This window comes from Dermochelys coriacea, chromosome 19 (assembly GCF_009764565.3).
Source record: "Dermochelys coriacea isolate rDerCor1 chromosome 19, rDerCor1.pri.v4, whole genome shotgun sequence".
Taxonomy (NCBI): Eukaryota; Metazoa; Chordata; order Testudines; family Dermochelyidae; genus Dermochelys; species Dermochelys coriacea.
The window spans coordinates 10,088,333-10,100,459 of NC_050086.2; positions in this window are offsets into that span (position 1 = coordinate 10,088,333).

Genomic DNA, 12,127 nt, shown 5'->3' on the forward strand with positions numbered 1-12,127 from the left:
GAAATAAATTACCAAAATAATTGAAATTGGCATGATTATATTGTATTATTTTGAGAAATAAAATTTGCAGAATTTTAAAATATTGAGCACAACACTTTTAATTTTTTTTGCACAGAATTCCCCCAGGAGTAATCTACAGCAGTCACATTGTGCATTGTCTCTGATCTTCCAAAGTTGTAAGAGATGGCAGCATCTGCCATACACTGTTAAATGGTTCAGTGCAGACCACTGTTTTCAGAAAGAATTGTAGCCTAGAAATTCTTTTGTGGGGTTGGCAATCAGGTGTGTTTTGGAACAAACAACCCCAGAATTATCCCAGAATTCTTTCCATTCTGCCTCAGGATTGAATGAGGACATTTTAATAAGTTTTAGAGTAGCAGCCGTGTTAGTCTGCATCCACAAAAAGAAGAGGAGGACTTGTGGCACCTTAGAAATTAACAAATTTATTTGAGCATAAGCTTTCGTGAGCTACAGCTCACTTCAGCGGATGCATTCAGTGGAAAATACAGTGGGGAGATTTGTATACACAAAGAACATGGAACAATGGGTATTACCATACACACTATAATGAGAGTGATCAGGTAAGTGAGCTATTACCAGCAGGAGAGCAGGGGGGAAAAAACCTTTTGTAGTGATAATCAAGATGGGCCATTTCCAGCAGTTGACAAGCAAGTCTGAGTAACAGTGGGGGGAGGGGGGAGGAGAAGGGAGGAAATAAACATGGGGAAATAGTTTTAGTTTGTGTAATGTCCTATCCACTCCCAGTCTTTATTCAAGCCTAAGTTAATTGTATCCAGTTTGCAAATTAATTCCAATTCAGCAGTCTTTCATTGGAGTCTGTTTCTGAAGTTTTTTGTTGAAGAATTGCCACTTTTAGGTCTGTAATCAAGTGACCAAAGAGACTGAAGTGTTCTCCGACTGGTTTTTGAATGTTATAATTCTTGACGTCTGATTTGTGTCCAGTTTGGCCAATGTGCATGGCAGAGGGGCATTGCTGGCATATGATGGCATCTATCACATTGGTAGATGTTCAGGTGAACGAGCCTCTGATAGTGTGGCTGATGTGTTTAGGCCCTATGATGTTGTCCCCTGAATAGTTAATAGTTTTAGCCCAATCCCAGAAAGGTTTGAGATTTCATGTGTCTTTGGAATGTTCTGGAGTTTGTCATGAACTGGCAAGTTAAGGTTGGCCATGGTTCAACTGTACTCACAAACTGCATATGTCTCTCTGGATTTTGGGTGGGGGTACATGTGCCAGAGTGGGCAACCTTGGGCAAACGTTGATTTTTAATGTTCCAGTTACGATTCTCATTGTGGCATTAGGCTGTGCATCTAGAGATTTGGCACATGAGCTGCCCACCCAGACTGGTGTGCAGTATTCAGCAGTGGAGTCTGCCAAAGCTAGAGTTGCTGTTTGAAGTGTAAAAAGAAAAGGAGTACTTGTGGCATCTTAGAGACTAACAAATTTATTAGAGCATAAGCTTTCGTGAGCTACAGCTCACTTCATCGAAGTGAGCTGTAGCTCACGAAAGCTTATGCTCTAATAAATTTGTTAGTCTCTAAGATGCCACAAGTACTCCTTTTCTTTTTGCGAATACAGACTAACACGGCTGCTACTCTGAAACCTGTTTGAAGTGTGTGCACATCAGCACCCCATGTTGTGCCCATGAGTTTTCAAACAAGGCTTGTTCTTGCTTTTACCTTTTCACATATCTTTTCCAGGTGGGCTTTAAAAGTCAAGCTCTTCTGTCCAAGTTCTTTGGATAGGGCTCATTTCAGACCAGCTGACTGTGAAAGGTGACATTAAGTGTTTGTTGATGGCTTTGTTGTTTAGGTGAAAGGCTGTTGGGATGGAGCTTCCAGTATTAAAATATTATGCCATTATGTTGAGGTCAGTGGAGAGGGTGATGAGACCTTTGCCTCGTACCGCATGAGCGATGTTGTTTGCATAAACAAACTTATGCAAAATTGTGTCTGGTAAGTTATTAAAGTTGATGTTGAACAGTAAAGGAGTCAGCCTGCATCCTTGATGTAGACTGTCCCTGAGAGTGTGTTTTTTGCTGATCTGCCTATTCAGAAGAATGCAGTATATTCTGTTGCTCCACATTGTGGCCAGAAGTTGCATAGTGCTACGACACTTGATGGCCATAAATGCCTTGAGCAGTGGCCCATATCTCCTTACCATATTGTAAGTGGCAAATAAATATATCAGTGCTGTTGTGATTTTTAGATTCCCCTGGAAGCCAGTCTCAATATGAATAGTAATGGTGAAAACCTGGTCACAGCAACTATGGCCTGGTCTGAAACCAGCTCTTCAGCAGGATGACCTCAAAAATAGGGCTGAGACCAGCCAGTGAAAGAGATGATATTGGGCAATAGCTGGCATTATCATTTGAAGAGTGTAATGACTTATCACCTCATACCAGCTTTTGGGGATCTTTCCCATTGAATGTATAGCAATAATTAGGTCATCCTTTCCAGAAACTTTACCACTTTTAGTGGCCATAGGTGCGTTGTTTATTTCTTGTATAGTATATGGGGATGAGAGTGGTGAAGTGGGGGGGCTTTCTTGGATGTTTAGAAAGAGCTTCTTCTGAACCTAAGATGAAAACCTTCACATGGTGCTCCTGTTAGATGTTACTGATTATTGCAATTAAGTTTGTCAATTTGTGGATCTTCTGGTATGATTAGCAGTGTGACATTTGTGAGTGATTGTCCCCATCTGCTGTAACACTATAAAACAAAGTCCCTGCAAAACATCAGGAAAATTGTCTGCGGTTTTTTTTCTGATTTTCCTACAGTTTTCTACTGGCTCAATCTCTATGAAAACACAGCTATATCTATTGAGTGCTTTGCTCAGGGATGTATGCCATGTGATAAGCAAATAATTGAAGAGATGGAAAAAATTTAATGAAAAATCAATGAGCAGTCCACTCTACATATTTAAATAGTCTTTTATGCATTTTTCCCAAAAACCTTTATACTGGAGAAATCATATTTGTAATATCTTTTTTTCCCCCTTCAAAGATCCCAAAACGCTTTACAGATAACACATACAAAAATCACTTTGGCTACCGTGGAATTGCAGCCAGCTTTGGGTGGAACATGCCAGTTTAAGGTAGAAGTTCAGAACACTATACTGAATTGAGAATGCAGTGGAATTTAGGTAAACAGAATGCACTTACCCTAATTTGGATTTGTCTAGGACTGCTGTTAAAGTTAATTGTGCAAAATGCTCTTTAATCACCTGTTTTATGTTATGTGGAATAAGGGGTGGTAGACAGGTAACACTCATAATCACTTTAAAAATTATTACGTTACCTTAGGGACCGCCTGTGTTTAAAGGAAACCAACTACTGCATGACAAATAGGGGACAGCTTATTTTTAAAGGGCCAGCACCTTTATAATGTTTCAGTTGTACAGTATCACAATATACAAATATTTGACAAAGCATTCTGTACAGATTCAGAATGCATTACTTGGGCAACCAAATAACTCCTCTTCAAATGTAGCCAGGTAGTCCCCCTGTATGTGGTGGCTGCATTAGTGGCAGAAAAGCGAAGAATTGAACTGGCCAAAAGATGCAAGTACTCTTAGCTCTAGGGGTGGGTAGTCCTGCCCCACAGAGTTAGGTTGCATTAATTGGTACTTGCATTGCCTCATTGATACTTACCCCAACAGTTCAATTTCCCCCTCTGCCTGGCAAGAAGCTGAGTGCCCTCACCACTGGACTATGGAGTGATTCTCTCTGGTGCAATTAATATTTAATAATTTAATTAAAGTGGAATGGCTTCAACAGAGAGGCTGAGGGAGACCTACATGAGAATATCCTATAGTTCAGAGGTTGCTGTTTTGTGAGGAGTTAGATGTGCTCTGAGCATGCCTACAGGACAGAAATGCAGGTGGAAGAATGCCTATCTTCATCTGGTTTGTGGATTGCACTGGGGCAAACATAATCAATTATTTTTTCTCAAGATCCAAATTTCTTGGTCAAGGTACAGTCAAGGTCCAGACTGCAGAGAAACATTGGGTAGCTATCCCACAGTTCCTGCAGTCTCCGCTGCCCATTGGAGTTCTGGGTTGAGATCCCAATGCCTGATGGGGCAAAAAACATTGTCGCGGGTGGTTCTGGGTACATGTCATCAGGCCCTCCCTCCTTCCTTCCCTCCCTCCCTCTGTGAAAGCAATGGCAGACAATCATTTTGCACCTTTTTTCCTGAGTTACCTGTGCAGACACCATACCATGGCAAGCATGGAGCCCGCTCAGCTCACTGTCACCGTATGTCTCCTGGATGCTGGCAGACGCGGTACTGCATTGCTACACAGCAGTAGCAACCCATTGCCTTGTGGCAGCAGATGGTACAATAGTCCTGAAAACTATCCTCATTATGTCGAGGTGCTCCTGGCCGCCTCGGTAAGGTCAGTCAGGAGCACCTGGGCAGATATGGGTGCAGGGACTAAATTAGGAGTGACTCGACCGGTCATTCTCTTTAGTCCTGCAGGCAGTCCTATTGTACCATCTTATGGTGAGCAGGCAGGAGATGTGAAGGGCTAGCAGTCCTATTGCACCATCTTCTCCTGGGCAGGCAGGAGATGTGGAGGGCTAGCAGTCCTATTGCACCATCTTCTGCCGAGCAGCCAGGAAATGTGGATGGCTTGTAGTGCTTTTGCACCGTCTGCTGCCAGCCAAGGATGTAAAAGATAGATGGAGTGGATCAAAACAAGAAATAGACCAGATTTGTTTTGTATTCATTTGCTCCCCCCTCCCTCCCTCCCTGAAGTCCTGCCTGAAATACCAGAGGGAGGGATAGCTTAATGGGTTGAGCATTGACCTGCTAAACCCAGGATTTTGAGTTCAATCTTTGAGGGGGTCATTCTGTGTGACAGTTGTTCTTGTTTCTCCTTGATGTAAAGCCACCCCCTTTGTTGATTTTAATTCCCTGTAAGCCAACCCTGTAAGCCATGTCGTCAGTCACCCCTCCCTCCATCAGAGCAATTGCAGACAATCGTTCCACGCCTTTTTTCTGTGCAGACGCCATACCATGGCAAGCATGGAGCCCGCTCAGATTGCTTTGGCAATTAGGAGCACGTTAAACACCACGCACGTTATCCAGCAGTATATGCAGCACGAGAACCTTTCAAAGCGAAACCGGGTGAGTAGGCGACGTCAGCGCGGTGACAAGAGTGATGACGACATGGACACAGACTTCTCTCAAAACACGGGCCCTGGCAATGTGGGCATCATGGTGCTAATGGGGCAGGTTCATGCTGTGGAAAACCAATTCTGGGCCTGGGAAACGAGCACAGACTGGTAGGATCACATAGTGTTGCAGGTCTGGGACTGCGGCTGCAAAACTTTCGCATGTGTAAGGGCACTTTCATGGAACTTTGTGACTTGCTTTCCCCTGCCCTGAAGTGCATGAATATCAAGATGAGAGCAGCCCTCACAGTTGAGAAGCGAGTGGCAATAGCCCTGTGGAATCTTGCAACGCCAGACAGCTACCGGTCAGTTGGGAATCAATTTGGAGTGGGCAAATCTACTGTGATGCAAGTAGCCAACGTAGTCAAAGATCTGCTGATATCAAGGGTAGTGACCCTGGGAAATGTGCAGGTCATAGTGGATAGCTTTACTGCAATGGGATTCCCTAACTGTGGTGGAGCGATAGGGATATGGGTTCCATCTACCTTGGCACCGGAGCACCAAGCCGGCGAGTACATAAACTGCAAGGGGTACTTTTCAATAGTGCTGCAAGCACTGGGGGATCACAAGGGACGTTTCACCAACATCAACGTGGGATGGCCGGGAAAGGTACATGACGCTCGCATCTTCAGGAACTCTGGTCTGTTTCAAAAGCTGCAGGAAGGGACTTTATTCCCAGACCAGAAAATAACCGTTGGGGATGTTGAAATGCCTATAGTTATCCTTGGGGACCCAGCCTACCCCTTAATGCCATGGCTCATGAAGCCATACACAGGCAGCCTGGACAGTAGTCAGGAGCTGTACAACTATAGGCTGAGCAAGTGCAGAATGGTGGTAGAATGTGCATTTGGACATTTAAAAGCGCGCTGGCGCAGTTTACTGACTCGGTTGGTTAGACCTCAGTGAAACCAATATTCCTAATGTTATTACTGCTTGCTGTGCACTCCACAATATCTGTGAGAATAAGGGGGAGACGTTTATGGCGGGGTGGGAGATTGAGGCAAATCGCCTAGCCGCTGGTTATGCTCAGCCAGACACCAGGGCGGTTAGAAGAGCACAGGAGGGCACTGTGCGCCTCAGAGAGGCTTTGAAAACCAGTTTCAAAGCCAGGCTACGGTGTGAAAGTTCTGTTTGTTTCTCCTTGATGAAACCCTCTGCCCCTTGGTTCACACTACTTCCCTGTAAGCTAACCACCCTCCCCTCTTCCCTTCGATCACCACTTGCAAAGGCAATAAAATCATTGTTGCTTCACATTCATGCATTCTTTATTAATTCATCATACAAATAGGGGGATAACTGCCAAGGTAGCCTGGGAGGGGTGGTGGAGGAGAGAAGCACTGGGAGGAGTAGTGGAGGAGGGAAGGACAGGACAAGGCCACACAGCACTTTAAAAGTTTAAAACTTATTGAATGCCAGCCTTCTGTTGCTTGGGCAATCCTCTGGGGTGGAGTGGCTGGGTGGCCGGAGGCCTCCCCCCACTGCATTCTTGGGCGTCTGCGTGAGGAGGCTATGGAACTTGGGGAGGAGGACGGTTGGTTACACAGGGGCTGCAGCGGAGGTCTGCGCTCCAGCTGCCTTTCCTGCAGCTCAATGATACACTGGAGCTTATTAGTTTGATCCTCCAGCAGCCTCAGCATTGAATCCTGCCTCCTCTCATCACGCTGCCGCCACCTTTCAGCTTCATCCCTCTCTTCAGCCCGCCACTTACTCTCCTCAGCCCGCCACCTCTCCTCCCGGTCATTTTGTGCTTTCCTGCACTCTGACATTGTCTGCCTCCATGCATTCGTCTGTGCTCTGTCAGTGTGGGAGGACAGCATGAGCTCAGAGAACATTTCATCGCAAGTGCATTTTTTTCGCCTTCTAATCTTCACTAGCCTCTGGGAAGGAGAAGATCCTGTGATCCTTGAAACACATGCAGCTGGTGGAGGGAAAAAAAGAGACAGTGGTATTTAAAAAGACACATTTTAAAGAACAATGGGTACACTCTTTCACGGTAAACCTTGCTGTTAACATTACATACATAGCACAAGTGCTTTCGTTCCAAGGTCGCATTTTGCCTTCCCCACCACGTGGCTAGCCCCTAACCCCTCCCCAAGGCTAACAGCGGGGAACATTTCTGTTCAGCCACAGGCAAACAGCCCAGCAGGAACGGGCACCTCTGAATGTCCCCTTAAGAAAAGGACTCTATTTCAACCAGGTGACCATGAATGATATCACTCTGCTGAGGATAACACAGAGAGAGAAAGAACGAATGTTGTTTGAACGTCAGCAAACATACACTGCAATGCTTTGTTGTACAATGATTTCCGAGTACGTGCTACTGGCCTGGTGTGGTAAAGCGTCCTAACGTGGTGGACAGAATAAGGCTGCCCTCTCCAGAAAAAAGAAAGGGAGTACTTGTGGCACCTTAGAGACTAACAAATTTATTTGAGCATAAGCATTCGTGAGCTACAGCTCACTTCATCACATGCATTCAGTGGAAAATACAGTGGGGAGATTTATATATACACACAGAGAACATGAAACAATGGGTTTTATCATACACACTGTAAGGAGAGTGATCACTTAAGATGAGCTATTACCAGCAGGAAGGAGGGGGGGAAAGGAGGAAAATCTTTTGTGGTGATAATCAAGGTGGGCCATTTCCAGCAGTTAACAAGAACGTCTGAGGAACAGTGGGGGGTGGGGTGGGGGGAGAAATAACATGGGGAAGTAGTTTTACTTTATGTAATGACCCATCCACTCCCAGTCTCTATTCAAGCCTAAGTTAATTGTATCCAGTTTGCAAATTAATTCCAATTCAGCAGTCTCTCGTTGGAGTCTATTTTTGAAGTTTTTTTGTTGAAGGATAGCCACTCTCAGGTCTGTAATCGAGTGACTGGAGAGACTGAAGTGTTCTCCAACTGGTTTTTGAATGTTATAATTCTTGATGTCTGATTTGTGTCCATTTATTCTTTTACATAGAGACTGTCCAGTTTGACCAATGTACATGGCAGAGGGGCATTGCTGGCACATGATGGCATATATCACATTGGTAGATGCGTAGGTGAATGAGCCTCTGATAGTGTGGCTGATGTGATTAGGCCCTATGATGGTGTCTCCTGAATAGATATGTGGACACAGTTGGCAACGGGCTTTGTTGCAAGGATAGGTTCCTGGGTTAGTGGTTCTGTTGTGTGGTGTGTGGTTGCTGGTGAGTATTTGCTGCAGGTTGGGGGGCTGTCTGTAAGCAAGGACTGGCCTGTCTCCCAAGATCTGTGAGAGTGATGGGTCGTCCTTCAGGATAGGTTGTAGATCCTTGATGATGCGTTGGAGAGGTTTTAGTTGGGGGCTGAAGGTGATGGCTAGTGGCGTTCTGTTATTTTCTTTGTTGGGCCTGTCCTGTAGTACGTGACTTCTGGGTACTCTTCTGGCTCTGTCAATCTGTTTCTTCACTTCAGCAGGTGGGTATTGTAGTTGTAGGAATGCATGATAGAGATCTTGTAGGTGTTTGTCTCTGTCTGAGGGGTTGGAGCAAATTCGGTTATATCGTAGAGCTTGTCTGTAGACAATGGATCGTGTGGTATGATCTGGATGAAAGCTAGAGGCATGTAATAGGAACAGCAGTCAGTAGGTTTTCGATATAGGGTGGTGTTTATGTGACCATCACTTATTAGCACTGTAGTGTCCAGGAAGTGGATCTCTTGTGTGGACTGGTCCAGGCTGAGGTTGATGGTGGGATGGAAATTGTTGAAATCATGGTGGAATTTCTCAAGGGCTTCTTTCCCATGGGTCCAGATGATGAAGATGTCATCAATGTAGCGCAAGTAGAGTAGGGGCATTAGGGGACGAGAGCTGAGGAAGCGTTTGTTCTAAGTCAGCCCTAAAAATGTTGGCATACTGTGGGGCCATGCGGGTACCCATGGCAGTGCCGCTGATTTGAAGGTATACATTGTCCCCAAATGTGAAATAGTTATGGGTGAGGACAAAGTCACAAAGTTCAGCCACCAGGTTAGCCGTGACATTATCGGGGATACTGTTCCTGATGGCTTGTAGTCCATCTTTGTGTGGAGTGTTGGTATGGAGGACTTCTACATCCATAGTGGCTAGGATGGTGTTTTCAGGAAGATCACCGATGGATTATAGTTTCTTCAGGAAGTCAGTGATCAAACTACAATCCATCGGTGATCTTCCTAAAAACACCATCACCTTCAGCCCCCAACTAAAACCTCTCCAACGCATCATCAAGGATCTACAACCTATCCTGAAGGACGACCCATCACTCTCACAGATCTTGGGAGACAGGCCCCCAACCTGAAGCAAATATTGGTCAAACTGGACAGTCTCTATGTAAAAGAATAAATGGACACAAATCAGACGTCAAGAATTATAACATTCAAAAACCAGTTGGAGAACACTTCAATCTCTCCAGTCACTTGATTACAGACCTGAGGGTGGCTATCCTTCAACAAAAAAACTTCAAAAATAGACTCCAACGAGAGACTGCTGAATTGGAATTAATTTGCAAACTGGATACAATTAACTTAGGCTTGAATAGAGACTGGGAGTGGATGGGTCATTACATAAAGTAATACTATTTCCCCATGTTATTTCTCCCCCCACCCCACCCCTCACTGTTCCTCAGATATTCTTGTTAACTGCTGGAAATGGCCCACCTTGCTTGTCACCATGAAAGGTTTTCCTCCTCCCCCCCCTGCTGCTGCTGGTGATAGCTCATCTTAAGTGATCACTCTCCTTACAGTGTGTATGATAAAACCCATTGTTTCATGTTCTCTGTGTGTATATATAAATCTCCCCACTGTATTTTCCACCGAATGCATGCGCTGAAGTGAGCTGTCGCTCACGAAAGCTTATGCTCAAATTTTAGTCTCTAAGGTTCCACAAGTACTCCTTTTCTTTTTTGTGAATACAGATTAACATGTCTGCTACTCTGAAACCTCCCCAGAAACTTTTTGCAAAGGCTTTGGAAGTACATCCAGGAGAACCGCAAATGTAAGGGCAAATTAATCATTAAACATACTTGCTTTTAAACCATGTATACTATTTTAAAAGGTACACTCACCAGAGGTCCCTTCTCCTCCTGCCAGATCCGGGAGGCAGCCTTGGGTGGGTTCGGAGGGTACTGGCTCCAGGTCCAGGGTAAGAAATAGTTCCTGGCTGTCAGGAACACTGGTTTCTCTGCTTGCTTGCTGTGAGCTATCTACAACTTCATCATCATCATCTTCCTCGTCTCCAAAACCTGATTCCGTGTTGCCTCCATCTCCATTGAAGGAGTCAAACACAGCTGGGGTAGTGGTGGTTGAACCCCCTAAAATGGCATGCAGCTCATTATAGAAGCGGCATGTTTGGGGCTCTGACCCGGAGCGGCCGTTTGCCTCTCTGTTTTTCTGGTAGGCTTGCCTCAGCTCCTTAAGTTTCACGCAGCACTGCTTCGGGTCCCTGTTATGGCCTCTGTCCTTCATGGCCTGGGAGATTTTGACACATGTTTTGGCATTTCAAAAACTGGAACGGAGTTCTGATAGCACGGATTCCTCTCCCCCTACAGCGATCAGATCCTGTACCTCCCATTCGGTCCATGCTGGAGCTCTTTTGCGATTCTGGGACTCCATCATTGTCACCTCTGCTGATGAGCTCTGCACTCACCTGCAGCTTGTCACGCTGGCCAAACAGGAAATTGAAATTCAAAAGTTCGCGGGCCTTTTCCCGTCTACCTGGCCAGTGCATCTGAGTTGAGTGCTGTCCAGAGCGGTCACGATGGAGCACTCTGGGGTGGCTCCCGGAGGCCAATACCATCTAATTGCGTCCACAGTACCCCAAATTCGACCCAGCAAGGCCGATTTCAGCGCTAATCCCCTTGTCGGGGGTGGAGTAAGGAAATTGATTTTAAGAGCCCTTTAAGTTTAAAAAAAAAAAAAAAAAAAAAGGGGAGGGTCTTCATTGTGTGGACGGGTGCAGGGTTAAATCGATTTAACGCTGCTAAATTCGACCTCAACTCCTAGTGTAGATCAGGGCTAACAACATGGCATCTCTTGGTGCTTAATGCTGGTGCAGATGAATGTGATCTAAGCATAAGGCTGCTAAGCCCAGGGCTTGTAAACCCAGCCCTAGCACCAACTGCCTTTGTGTCCTTCAGCAATTAATTTAACCTCTACCTCAATTTTCTCCTCTCTAAAGTGGAGATAATACCAAAGATTTTTAAATTGTATTGTCTGTTCTGTGGCCTATGTGAAATGATTTTGATGAGTCTCAGTGTGGTTCTTAATGCACAAGTGTCCCAATCACTATAATTAGCCTCTTCACAGAGGCCCAGAATTGAATGGGCTGTGGGGACTCAATGAACACCACTCACCCCTAAAAGTGTGAGCATCCCTGCAAGTCAGGTTTGAAGCTTACTGCCAGGGTAGCACTGTGTTTGGAAAGCTCAGGACAGTCCTACACCAGTTTGGTGGATTCAGGGTTGTATTATGCAGTGCTGCTCTTCTCGTTAGCAGCACTTTTGATTAAGAGACAATTCCCCACTTCACCATGTGGTGGCACCACCAGCAAACATAAAATCAATATTTGGAACCATGTGTCACAAGCTGGGACACTGACAACCTGTAACATAGTCTGTGCCTGTCAACAAGCAGGTGTTTCCAAACCATTTTAATAAAAAAAACTAACGTGTGTGTTTTTAGGATGGAGAAAGGGAATTCTCTGGAATGCTTTAATATTCCCCATTGTGCTGATGTTCTTCCAATCTGAAAAGAGCAAAATCATGCAACTGGTCACTTAAGCAACATGAGGCTCCCTTAAGAGCCTGGTGGTCTCTCTATCTAAGGTACTTATATGGCTCTCATTGCCACAAGATCTGAACACCTCATTATCTTAATTTAGCCTCACAACACACATGTGAAATAGGGAAGTACAAGACCTTTGTTCAGGCT